This window comes from Cyanistes caeruleus, chromosome 3 (genome assembly GCF_971803275.1).
Source record: "Cyanistes caeruleus chromosome 3, bCyaCae1.hap1.1, whole genome shotgun sequence".
NCBI classification, from domain to species: domain Eukaryota; kingdom Metazoa; phylum Chordata; class Aves; order Passeriformes; family Paridae; genus Cyanistes; species Cyanistes caeruleus.
The window spans coordinates 81162038-81174822 of NC_141703.1; the positions used below are offsets into that span (position 1 = coordinate 81162038).

Consider the following 12785-nt stretch of genomic DNA (forward strand, 5'->3'; position numbering starts at 1 on the left):
TTCTTTTCTGTGAAGGCCTTTCACAGCCAGAGCTGCCCCACAAGCAGAAGTTTGAGGAACACCTTGATATGTTTAGGAGTGTGTGTACATACAGGAAAAAAAAAAAAACCAAAACTATGGATGATACAGCTTCTTTTTAATCTTGCTCTTTATAGTGTAAAATTTCCTTCTCAGTACCCTTGCATTAACAGTGGTGTTACATCCAAAGAGTTTCAAATTGGAAAACACTCTTGTATTTTTTTTCTTTGCAGCCTATTCATCTAAAGCCATTCATGTCTATTTCACTCTGTCAGGATTGCTATTTCTGTAGCATTACCTATATCTTGTTTGGGTTTATTTCAGCATTTATGCCTGGCTGTAAGTACAAGTACCTTGATTGCAGAAGCCGTACAGTCAATGTATGTTAGTGTAGGGCATTTTGGTCAGTTACATACTGGATGATACTTTGGCTCTGTCAGCAGAGTTTGGCTGGTCAAGCTGACTCTATTCTGTTCTCTCTCCACCCACCCTCTGATTTGTTTTCCCCTGTTCCACAGTTTGGAAAGAAAAAATATAAAATTGAAGAAATCTCAGAGGTTCCACTACTTCATCCCCAGTTCTCTGTCTTTAGGAAATCTAGTTCAGCTGTGAGTCATAACCACCCCAGTGTGAGGTTTACTGTTCAGAGAGTACAGTCTTGTGTTGGTGTTAAGACAGTCCAGCTACTCAGGTCGTTCCTAGTGCTGTTTTCAGTGCTTCATAAATTAGAATATACTTTTGCCTTTTTAAGGGATCTTGTTACAAGTGTTGGAGAATTTTGGTTTCTGCACTTACTGTGTGGTAAGATCCCCCGGCATGTACCTTGTCTCTGCAGTGAATTGGGCTTGGAGCATCAGTGCTAAAGCAGTGTCAACCCCACAGCAAGAAATAGTATGAAAAAAACCATGAGCAACTTGAATTAATGTGGAGGCTCCTTGTATTCTACCAAGCAAATGGCTGTTCATATCATAACTTTCCTGGATTTCAGGTAGATTAATAATTTCAGTCTTTGGATATGTCTGTTTGGCTTTAATTAGACCAGACTCTTTATGCCAGTGTCCTGTTCTTAGAGTGGCCAGCAGCAGGTCCTTAGGGAAAAACAGGGGAAGGCAAGCAAACAGCAGCAGTGTTTCTGCCACCACCAGTATCCATCTCAGGGGTTTACAAACTTAAATAATTCCATTTAATACCCTTCAAATTTTTTTTTTTCTCTCCTGCTTGTTAAATGCTTTTAAACTCCATATTCAGAGAAGTAACATCCAAGGTAATGAATTGATTAAGATGACTGAGAGTTGTATAAAGAAATATTTCATTTATTTTGAACTTGTAGTTTGGTAGAATTGTTTGATGTCCTCTTGTCCTTCTCTTAGAAGAGACTGGGAATAATCACAGATTTCTTTGTACCTCTAGGAGAAATATGATTTCTAGCAACTTTTCAAGAGAAACATCTAGAGAATCTCAGAGCCTGAGGTGCTGATGGAATGAAGGCATTACTAATGAAGGATTGAGGTGGTGGGATGCAGACTCTGAAGTAGGACAACATGTACCAGTCTAATTCAATTTCTCAGTCTTGGGGACTAACTACTGGGGCTAACTAGATAGAGTGGATCTCTCTTCTTTACCTTCCAGTTTTCTGGAATATATATAAAAATATAGTATATTATTATTGCTCAGATGTTTATGACCTCCTCAATTTCAATACTGAGGTTTCTTTTTCAAGTGTGTGCAGGGAAGAGAATAATACTAAGAGTCAGGAAATGTGAGTTCCATTTGAAGCAGATTTGTTTTGAGTCTCACCAAGTTTAAAAAATAACAAACCACAAATAATAATAAATGCTACCAAAGATTATTACCAAAAATTAGCACATCTTTTTTAAAGTAATTGGTTCTCAGCCAGCTGCTAAAATTCTCATGGTGAATGAGTGAAAAATTCAAAAATAGGATGGAGGCTTGATTTTTATAAGCCCTAGTGTGTTGGAGTAGAGCTAGAAAATGAATTTAAAATGTTCATTTATAGAAAGTAATGTTTCTAATTTCATAAAAAAATAAGAATTCTAAAGCAATATCTAAAATACAGCTCTGAAATGAAAATTACTACCATAAACTGAAAATGTAACTTCAAGTGCAATGCATAAGCACATATTCTACAGCCTCAGAGCATATTTAATAGATCTACAGGATAGAATTTCAATACAAATTGCTCTGTGAAAGGGTAAACATCACTGTGATGGTAAAGCTGTAGTGATAAGCTGTAAGGGTCTTTACAACAGTTTTTTTTTGTATTGATTTTCTTTAAAAACAAACGGCTATAACGTGCACTTTTTCTTAAGGAAACAGTCCTTGCCCATTTTATGTAATTATTTGCTCTGAGCCTGGCTTTAATTTAAAATAAATTCCTCTGTTATCACAGGCTGGGCTTGAAATTTCCACGTATTTTGAAGTCATCTGCTGTTCTGAGGGTTCATTAACTTGTGAGAGAATGAATGCAAACCCAGCAGGTTCATCATTTCAGCCTCAGTGGAAACTCCCTAGGGATGCCCTGTGGAGCTGTAGGAGCAGATCCCAAAACTCATTTATGCTCTCAATCCCATCTGCTCTATCTTACTGTGCATTCCTGTCATTCACTGAGATGTTTCTCTGAGCTGTGCTGAGGATCTCACACTGGATTTCAGTTCTGCAGAGAATGTGAAAGTAAGTCTGAAATCTAGAACCAAGGAAAAATTTTGCTGATTGGAGAAGCATGGAGATGGAAACCCCTGTCACTTCCTTTAAAATTATGGGGAGGTTTCTGCCAGTACAGTGCTGGAGATGACACATGAGGATAACCTGAGGGAAGTCAAGACAGCTGTGGACTCAGCCTTCTGTGTTGTCCTCAGAATGACTGTGTGCCCTTAAAGAGGCCTGTGAGGACTGGCATGGCCAGGAGTGCTATTTCTCTGAACAGGTGCAGTTCTGCTAAAGCATTCCTCTCAACTTTGGCTCTAAAATTCTTTCCTTACCACATCATTTGTAGCTTTGTCAATTTTTGTACCCCAAGTACATTAAGCAGCTCTCCTGGCATCTACTTCCAAGTTGCTACTGCAGGAAGCTCTGTGGGTCTGTGCAGTTTCATCTGTCCTGGCTATTTGTTTGGCAGTGCAGTTGGATTTTCTGTTTGGGGTGTTTTGCTTTTTTTTTGTTTCAGACTGTTATTGGAGCCTGTGTTATGGTTGTCATAATTCACCTCACTTGCATCCAGGGAATTTGACCTGGAATTCTTTCAGCAGGTCTCTGTTGATTTGTGGTAGAGTGTAGGGAACTGCTTCTTGTTCTGAAGTCTAATTAGAAGTTGGGGATCAGCTGAAAATTACTAATCAGCTTTTCCAGTAGGGTTGATAGTACTGGACAAGCATCAGCCAATGTCTTGTGAATAGGAACAAATAGAAATACAGGATATTTTGGATTGGAATGGACCTTTCAAGTTCATCTAGTTCACCCCCCCTGCCATGATCAGGGCTGCTCAGAGCCCTGTCCAGTGCGGCCTTGAATGTTTCCAGGGCTGGAGCATCTACCACCTCTTTGGGCAACCTGTTCCAGTTCCACCCTCATTGCAAAAAAATTCATCCTTATATATAGCCTGAATTTACCCTCTTTTTGCAGAAAACCATTATCCCTTGTCCCGTCCCTACAGGCCCTACTAAAAGGTTTGTCCCCAAGGTTCTGTGATGGGAGCTTACTTTGGGGTTTCGTTTATTTGTTGTTAAAAGCCTTTTCCCTTACAAAAGTATCTTTCAAAACTTTTCACAAGAGGCATGTGTTAGAAGTTTTCCAGTTTTTAATTAAAATGAAATATTAAAACTCACTTGTTTTTAGTTTAGCCTTTTTAAAGGAGTTTTACTTTTTGTCACTAAGTACAATAAAAGCCTACCTGCTGTGTTTTGTTCTTCATCCTGTTACCATATTGCAGGGTTTTTTATTTTAATAGCTCAAACTTAAGCTAGAATAAAGAAAAAGGAATTAATGTGGAAGGAGGAAAGAACTGAATTATTCTCTTTCAGAAAGACAGAAAAGGAGAGGAGGAAATAAGGTTTAAATAACAAAAGCCAACCTCCATCAAGGGTCCTACAGTCACTCAGTGAACACAGTCAGATGAGTTTTTCAGTAATCCATCTGAGGAAAAATGAGGCAAAAGGGGAACATGCAAACAAAAATATTCTTCAGATGAAAATATTCCTGTAATTATGTTGTTTAGATCTGTACAGCGTGTGTGGCCTGGGGTCTCACTGTGCTAATTAGGTTAATTCAAATAGTGAGAAACACTGTTTTTTTGTTCTCTGCTGCATGAGAAAAGGAGGGAATGGGAGAAGAGCAATTAAAGATCAAGAAGCAGTTGGCTTTGGTTCCTTCAGGCAGATGAACAAGGATGCAGATGCTCCATCAGTGACTGTGAGAGAAAGAGCTTCAGGGGGACAAGACAGTCTGGCATGCCTGGTTCAGGTCACCTTGCACAGCATGCCAGGTCTGGGCAACAAGGAATATTTTGCCTGTTTCTCTTCCTGGTCATTTTGTTTGAAACAAACAAAAACCCCACACTACAAAACTTGGTTTACTATGGGTATCAAAAACATGTTAATTTTTCTACTGATTTAATCTCTTTTATTCTGAAAAGTTTCTAAATTCTAAATTATTAGGTCAGTGCTGCGCTCCAGTCACTCCATTCTCTCTGCTCTGGCAAACCCACCTGGTTTTTGCAAACAACTAAGAAGGCATGAGGCATGATCCTGAACAAGCTGACATGCTATTAGCAGGGTTAGGACTAGATCATCTCTGGAGGTCCCTTTCTACCTAAATTTATCAGTGACTGTGTGGCACTCATGTTCCTGAGGGAGACTACACTTCAGTAAATTTTGTCCTTGGAGTTTGGCCTCCACTGCTGACCTGGACAGCAAGAAGAGTAGCTTCTGTCCTTCTGGTTGAAGCCAGAAGCTTAAAGCTTGAAGACTTTAATTTCTAGCTATTAATTTCTAGATATTAAAAACAAATGTGTTTGTTTTTTTTTATTTAGCTTGACATTAATTGATACTTTATTGCTGCCTAAGGGACACAAAATGTAGAATTTTAATGTTCTGTAAAGATTATTTTTTAAGTGAGACCAAAATTAAACTACAACTTTTGGCAGAAGGTGTAATTTTTTTTTAATCTGTGCCAAGAGAATTGTTCTTTATTTCTCCTTCCCTATTTTTCAGCATAGATCTTTCAAAGTTTAAAAAAACATGCACATCCATACAGCATCTCTGAAGCAGAGAAGAGCAAGAACATTGCTCTTTCCAGGTAGGTCTTCACAGATTACTTAAATGCACTCTTGGATGGCAAGAAGTACTTGGACAACTTGTTTTCATACAGGAAAGTCTCTGGCTCATTTAAAACTTAAAGCCAGGGCTTGTATCTGTGTCATTGCTCAAGATGAGAGTCCATGTGCTTGGTATATAGCTACAGGGATGTGGAAAAATAATTCTGAGAATAGCACTGCTGTGTGTATGTGAAAGCCAGGCAGACAGATAGCTGCTGCCCTCTCATCTGTCACTGTGCAACAACTTTTCATAATCTTTCCAGCTTTTGCTATTAATTAAAAAAACCTGCTTGTACATAGACTATTCCTTCTTTAAAGGCTATCAGAAAAACCTGTCAAAGGTTTGTTTTGAAAATAAGAGAGGCCAGAACAACTGTACTTCCAATGTTTTGGTGTCATCTGCATGTGAGTGAGTGTGAGTGTGTGTGGGAGTGTTTAACTGTGTTAATGAGTGTGTGTGTGTGTGTGTGTGTGTGTGTGTGTGTGTGTGTGTGTGTCACTTGCCTTCTGGAAGGACTTAATTCACAGTAAGGGGCAAGTCTGGACATGAATTTGGATGCACTTGAGATCAGTAAAAAAAAAAATCAGAATAGTTTAAAGATCATATTTGGTAGCAGGAATTGTTGGGAATTCTGTGCAACCTGGGCTGAAATCTCATGTTCAATAAAAAGAGAATAACATTACATACTTAGTATTGTCTCTTCTACCAGAACTATGACTCTAACTGCATACACAGAGATCACAGGGGCAGAAAATACTCTTGTAGTGGAAAATCCGGTTACCACCATAGCTGTTGTCTGACATCTTGTCTAAGATTTGCCCAGAGGTGAAATGGGCAGACAGTGTCAGTGTTTGTTTCCTGCGGCAGCTAACCAAGGTGCACTCCAAAAAAAAAACCAGAAAAAGCCTTGATTTGACATTAAGTAAGTGCCAGATCTGGCTGAAAATTTTTCATTTTAAGTGCAGCTCATACCAGTGACTACAGTGTCCATTAGATTCACTGTCCCTGCAGAATAAAAAGGCCAAATATCCACTGCAGTTACGCTCAGCTCTGTAAGATTAAGTGAGTATGAAGAAAATTGATAAAAGCACATTAAAAAGGGATTTTGAGAGAATTAAACACTTGGAGGAGATATGGGGCTGATGAACGATGCCCCACCAGAATTGTTAGTACATATCCTCCTCTAACAAGGGTAGGGAAAAAAAGAAATGGTCAAAGGGAGCAGATACAGGCTAAACAGCAAAGTAAATTAGGTTATGAAATGACAGAAAGACAGTTTTTAAAAACCTAAAAACATATCCAAAGGATGAGAAGTAAAAAGGGTCCTAATCTCCATAAGATATAAAGATAGAAAAATATAAAGCAAAAAGAAGAAGCAGTTTACTAAAAGACTCAAAAATACAGTATTAATTCTTCAAATCCTCAAAAGCAAAAATCTGACCAGAGACTGTAGGATCACTTTATGATCATAGTTTAAAACTGAGCAGCTGGTCATGATGGACACCCTGTTGCAGAGAAGCCAAATTAATTATCTGCATTGTTATTCACTATTGAAGAAACAGGTGAGACAAACAGAGTATTTTGGGGTAAATTCATGAGAGAATATATCCAATAATGAGGCCACTGTGGAGGAAGTTATGGTGCAGTAGATAAAACGTAAGTGTTCACCTGAGAGTCTAAGGAAACATACATAAGTACCTGTGTTGCTTGTAGTGAAATGTATCATTTAAAACTCTCAGTATCTGAAGATCTTGAGTTGGTTGATGGATGTCCAGCTTCAGAGCATTCTGAAGGAATGTGGGGAGCTACAAGCCTGCAACATCAGCAAATTCTTAGAGAATCTAATAAGGGCTTGAATGAGTAGATGCTTGGACAGTCAAGTCTGCTGAGGAAGAATCCATAGGCTTCTTTAAGGACTGTTATAATCACCTTGTTTTGTACATCTCTGAAGGAATGAACAAATGCACAGATAGATAACATGGTTTGATTGATATTGTCTATATGGATTTTGATAAGTTTTTGATGTAGTCCTTGCCAGACTTTTTAGGAAGTGAAGGAATTGTGATAGAAGAGGGAAAATCCTGGTTATATCTGTAATTAAAAGATAAGAAACAAAGGCTTGGAGTGAATGAAGGGAGTTACCAGTGAAGTCCCAGAAGAATCTGTGCTGAGATCTGTTCTTCTCATCTCACCTGTAAGTGCCCTGCAAAAATGGATGTCCTGCCAGAGGTCACCAGAATTGCAACAGGGCTTCAGCAGGAACAACTGACCATATTTGGATTATTTGTGTTCCAAAATTGTGAGTGGTATGCAAAGGATGGACAAATACAACTTTAGTTTTCCAAGCACATATGAATAGTAGGATATAATTTTCAGGAGTTATCTTTTGAAAGAAAATCCCCAGGAGTTAAAACAGTGAGCTGGAGATGAGACAAGTTCCATTTGTATTTCTCAGTGCCTTCCTTAACTTCTCGGGTCTAAAATTGAGACATTAATTTAATTTGATTGGTTTCAGTCTTTCCAGTTTCATTTTGTTTCAGAAGTCCTGGACATCTCCATAGATTGATAAAGTTATGGCTTCTCCTGGTAACTTTAAGTTGGACACTAAGTGCTTCAGAATGAGACCACCAAATTAGTCACAATACTCAAATTCCTGAGTATTGCTTGGGGAATTTTTTGTAAGACACAAGTTGTACCTAAGCATATGGGTCTAGAGAGACTTTACTTGCTTCTGCTGGAAAACTGGCCAGTAATAACATAGTTCCTGTTAAGAAGACTGTGGCTGCATTAGTCACTGCCAAAGTGGCCTGCTGCTTTGTTTCCAGAGCAGAGTGGCTTGGGGTTCATTTAGATTGGAATGTGAGGACAGTAAATTCCTGTTATTTCATGTAGGGGTATGATAGAGCCCCCAGATTGTTCATAGTCTTCTAAAGGATGTTGCCAGAATACAAAGGAAAGAGACAAGTAATTTTTGAGTTTGTCTGTATTGGGGGCGAAAAGCATTTACTGAGTAAATAAAAGATTATAAAATTAGAAGCAGCCAAAAATACTCCAGTGGGTGCTTTTTCAGCTTTATTCGGGTACTTCTGCTGCATTGCACATACTTTTTTTTCACGAATACACAAGAGTTAGATCAGCCAGGCCAAGCTTGGATCCAGTGTAAACAGATGCCAAACTTTTATTGCTTGTGGTCCCGAGTCCTTATTTTCACTTAACCTGATTTTACCCCTTTGTTATGTTATTAACATGAGTAGAGTTGCTCCAGGTATTGCTGATAAGTGCTATCAAAATCAGATTTTTAATGAGAACTAGGCTCACTATTTCAAGGGAAAACTGTACCCTTAAACTGTTGCCAGAAGTAGAGAAGCACTCATTTCCAAACCAGACCAACTGCTGCTGACATTTATTTGCTATGAGAGTTGTTCTGGAAGTATTGGGGTTTATGCTGATCGATAAAGAGACTACTGTAAGCCAGAGTATTAAAGCTGTTAACTTTTTCTTTATGGATCACTTAAAAGACTTTGTTAAAGAGGAGTGGACATTAAATTACTGCCATGAACATAAAATCATGTTGTGTTCACGTGCAATACAGTTAAAGGTTTCAGGCATTCCAATAAGGATCAGCCCACGCTGATCCGAATCACTGAACAGGAAATGCTGCTAGGCAAGATTGTGAGCTTAACTATGTAATTTTAATTTATGTCTTAAAGTGTTGATATAGATAATGCAATAATTGCAAATGCTTATGTTTGAAGACCATGAAAATTGCTAAAAAATGAAATTTTGTAATCATCAGACTATGAGGGTTGGTCACATTGGGCAAAGAAATGTTTGTCTTGTTTCCAGGGGAATACATCTGTAATTAAGATACAAGTAAAGACACTTGGGTAGATATAGGTCTTTGAAGCACATACCAACTTTTAGACTCAATACACACTACCATTGCACTTGGGGTCACTGAAATACATATTTTTGCAAGATGCCCGGTAAATAATTTCAAAAACCAACCCAAAGTCACAAATGCCCAAACTCTCTGTTTTATATTTTGTCCTTTAAATGACTTATTTGTTCCCAGGACACTTTGTTTAACCATATTAATTTCTGAATGATGGAATGAGACAATGTTTTCAGGGTCAGCGACTGATCTACACTTCTGCTCTTCACCTTCAGGCAGTGGATTCTCACCCATTGAATAGACCTGAAACCTGTCTGTTGTTCCACCAGTCCCTAAATCAGCTGCTTCCAGAAGGGTGTAAAGAGTATCTCTGGCTTTAGAGAACCAGTTAGTTTATTTTGGGAAAATTTGTTGGTTCACTCTGCTGCTCCCAAAGGTTCCCCAAAACTGTCACTAGGAAGTTGTTTAGTACCAGCCGTGACTCAGAGTTTGACCTTTATCTTCATGATCGTAGGCTACAATTGCACTACTTTGAACATCTACAAAAGAAAATTGTTAGAAAATGCCCTTCTAGGGGGTATTTAGCCAATCCCCTTCTTTTTCAATAGGAGAGGCTTTGCTCACTGCAGCTGCCTCCTCTTCCAGCTACCTGAGGCTGCTCTGCTGAAGAGCTGACTTGACCTTGTGGGCACTCTGTGGTCACTCAGGGTGAGACTTCGCCTTCTGTAGATGGGATGGTGTTTCCTCCTTTCTTTGTCCTTTTTAGGCTTCTTGTTTTGGGCTTTTCAGTAGTAATTCTGCTTTAGGATTTGATTAAATGTATGTTGAAAATTTCTTTCTTTTCCTGCTTTTTCATATGGGAGAACACTGATCCCTCATGCTGCTTCTAGAGTGGACTTCTCTCAGCTTTCCTGACCTTGTGTAACTAACACTATCCTGGGATCCTTAGATGCCATATCTTTTCTGACTTCAAACTGATTTTCCCTGTTCGCAGCATTCAGAAATCCCAGGGTGTTTAAACATACGCGCATCTCATTGGAATTGCCATGTGGAGCTTGCTGCAGGCATTTCATGCTTCACACACAATAAACTAATATATATGCCAGGTTTGGCACGGAGTCCTGTCCTAAATTACTCCTCCCACCTGCCCACTCTTGCTTTGTGTTATTTGGAGGATTTTGCCATTTCAGAATCCTGTGCTTCCAGGTGCTTTGTTGCACCTGAGTGTGCTCTCCTTAAGGCATAAGAAGATCATGTTCTGCCAGTTCCAAGGTTTGTTTCCTTTTCAAGCTGAAAATACAGATGCTCAACAAGTACCATGAATGCTAAATTTACATTAGAGTTGCTTTCAAAATCTCCCTAAAGGGAGTTCCTGCAGGGACCTTAAAATCTAGAATTCTGCTGCCTGTACTGTATCTTGCCTGTGATTTGTTGTCACTTTGTTTTTCATCCACTTTGGCTATGTACATTTGATACAAAAATATATGAAGGTTTCGGTGTATGTAACATTGAAAATTTAACTGCTTTAACACCAAAAGTTCTAAAGGTGGTGCATCTCTAATATCTTCTTATTCTGGTTTTTATATACAGGCTATGTATCTGTATTTGTAAAATGTTGCCATTGAGAGAAAAAATTACTGCCAGCCAACTATAATTTTCTAACTCTTGGAGAGTTTCACAGTAAATGTGTTTCCTACCTGCATCCACTTCAGCAGCTGTGCATGTGCCTGTATACAATTTCAGGAGGAGAACTACTTATAGTAGTTAGAACCCAAATGAGACATAAACCATGGCCTCATGTCATCATGATTTGGTGCTGTGGGCCACCAGAGTCTGCAGGTGTTTAAAATAAACCTCTTTCTTTCTAAGTTGATCACCATCTCTGAAGTAAAAAGCAAACATTTAAATGCAGATTTGCTGTTAGGCCATTTTTCTTTCATTTGTATAAACTGAAGCTCCTAAAAGTTCACAATGTTGATGCCTCCACATAATTTACCAAAATCACATGCACAGAGAGACTTAAATGAGAGCACAGGGAGTAGGCAAGAGACAGGAGAGACCATAAGGCAGATGGAAAGGAGGAACTGATAGAAATTTAGCCTCATTTTATGTGTGTTGCATATTGCCAGTGTTTCTGCTGAATCATTGGGTCTTGTGCTTTTAAGAACTTACTCCCTGTTATGGGTGTGAAAATTCAGCAGATATGGTGAAAACACAGGAAAGAAGGATTTTATATTTCTATAACCTGCTGCAGAAAAGTACATTCTTGTTCAGCCTGATAAGCTGTGGGGATCATAATGCCTTCATTGCTCTATCTGTGAATGCTTTTTGTGGCCTCTCCTCTGAATCCAAGCAAACCAACTTAAGCAGCCCTGTAAGTGATCTTGATTCAGTCTCCCTGCCAGAAGGGGAGGCCTCTCTCCTTAGCAATTTCAAATGGCGCAACTTTCATTTGTCTGGCCTGTGTTCTTTGTACCAGATCTTAATTTTTGTATGAGTAGACTGAAAGGTGGAAAAATAGTAGTAGTTTGGAGTGTGTGAGGGATAAAACAAAACAACTGTCTTTTAACTGATTGGATCAGATTCAGCCTGGCAGCTGAAGTCCAGCCCCAAGCAGGGCTGAATTTGGCATCATCAGACACTGCTCCATGGCTGATGGGGTGGATTTGTCCTGCCTGGAATTTGAAAAACAGGCTGTTTCTTGTACTTTCTTCACTCTGATGCTTATTAAGAATTTGACCTTTTGGGAGGTCAGTGTCTTGGTGCACCCAAGAGTCTTGTAGGTGAGTGAGTATTTGAGTTAAATCTTCAAATACCAGTCAGCCCTGCAGCTATCTTAAGGAGATGCATCTTCTCATCTTCTTAGGGTGGGCAGGCTGCCACTTTGCCACGGCTTTCTGTGTTGCACTGTCACTTCTTTCTGTGTGAGGCTTTTTGCTGGGACGCAAAAAGCTTGTGTCAGATTTAAGCTCTCAGTTCTGTGCTTAGGTCATGTTGAAAATTTTTGTGCTACTTTGCCTTGCTTTATTCAAGTGTTAATCTGACGGTTACTTGATTTTTCTTGTTCCTCTCTGCTAGGTAAAATGGAGCCATCTGTTTGCAGCTAGGAGTTTTTCTACAAATTTTCTTTGACATCAGCTCACGACCTGATGTCAATGTGCAGGATTTAAGAAAGCCTATTTTGGCTGGCGTAGCAGGCTGTCTGTCTGTGCACATGCCTAAAGTGATCTCCTGCTGGGGGCTGGGAAGGGATTTCCTTTATCAGGAGCAGCATACAAAGAGCCAGAAGCATTTCTGAAGGAGGGAAAAGCACACATTCCTTCAGGGCATCAGCTACCTGCAGCTTAGATGGGAACAAGCAGAAGGGGACCTGACAGGCCTTCTGCTTAGGGGACCAGCTTGGTTTTGGCATCTGGCTACTCATCTCTTTGACTCTCTGCTTACCACAGCAATTATTACACATTTTCCAGAAGGAGACCCTGACATCTAATTCCTACCTGCTGTATTAAAGCCCCTTAATTTTATTTCTTTCTGGGTGATTC

At 39.3% G+C, this 12785-nt stretch overlaps 1 protein-coding gene across 2 annotated transcripts in view; it reads left to right on the top strand.

Moving 5' to 3' along the window:
- The window catches only part of ME3 (malic enzyme 3), a 117744-nt gene that overhangs the window by 20899 nt on the left and 84060 nt on the right, over nt 1-12785 (top strand). The gene's annotated exons all lie outside the window — the stretch shown is intronic.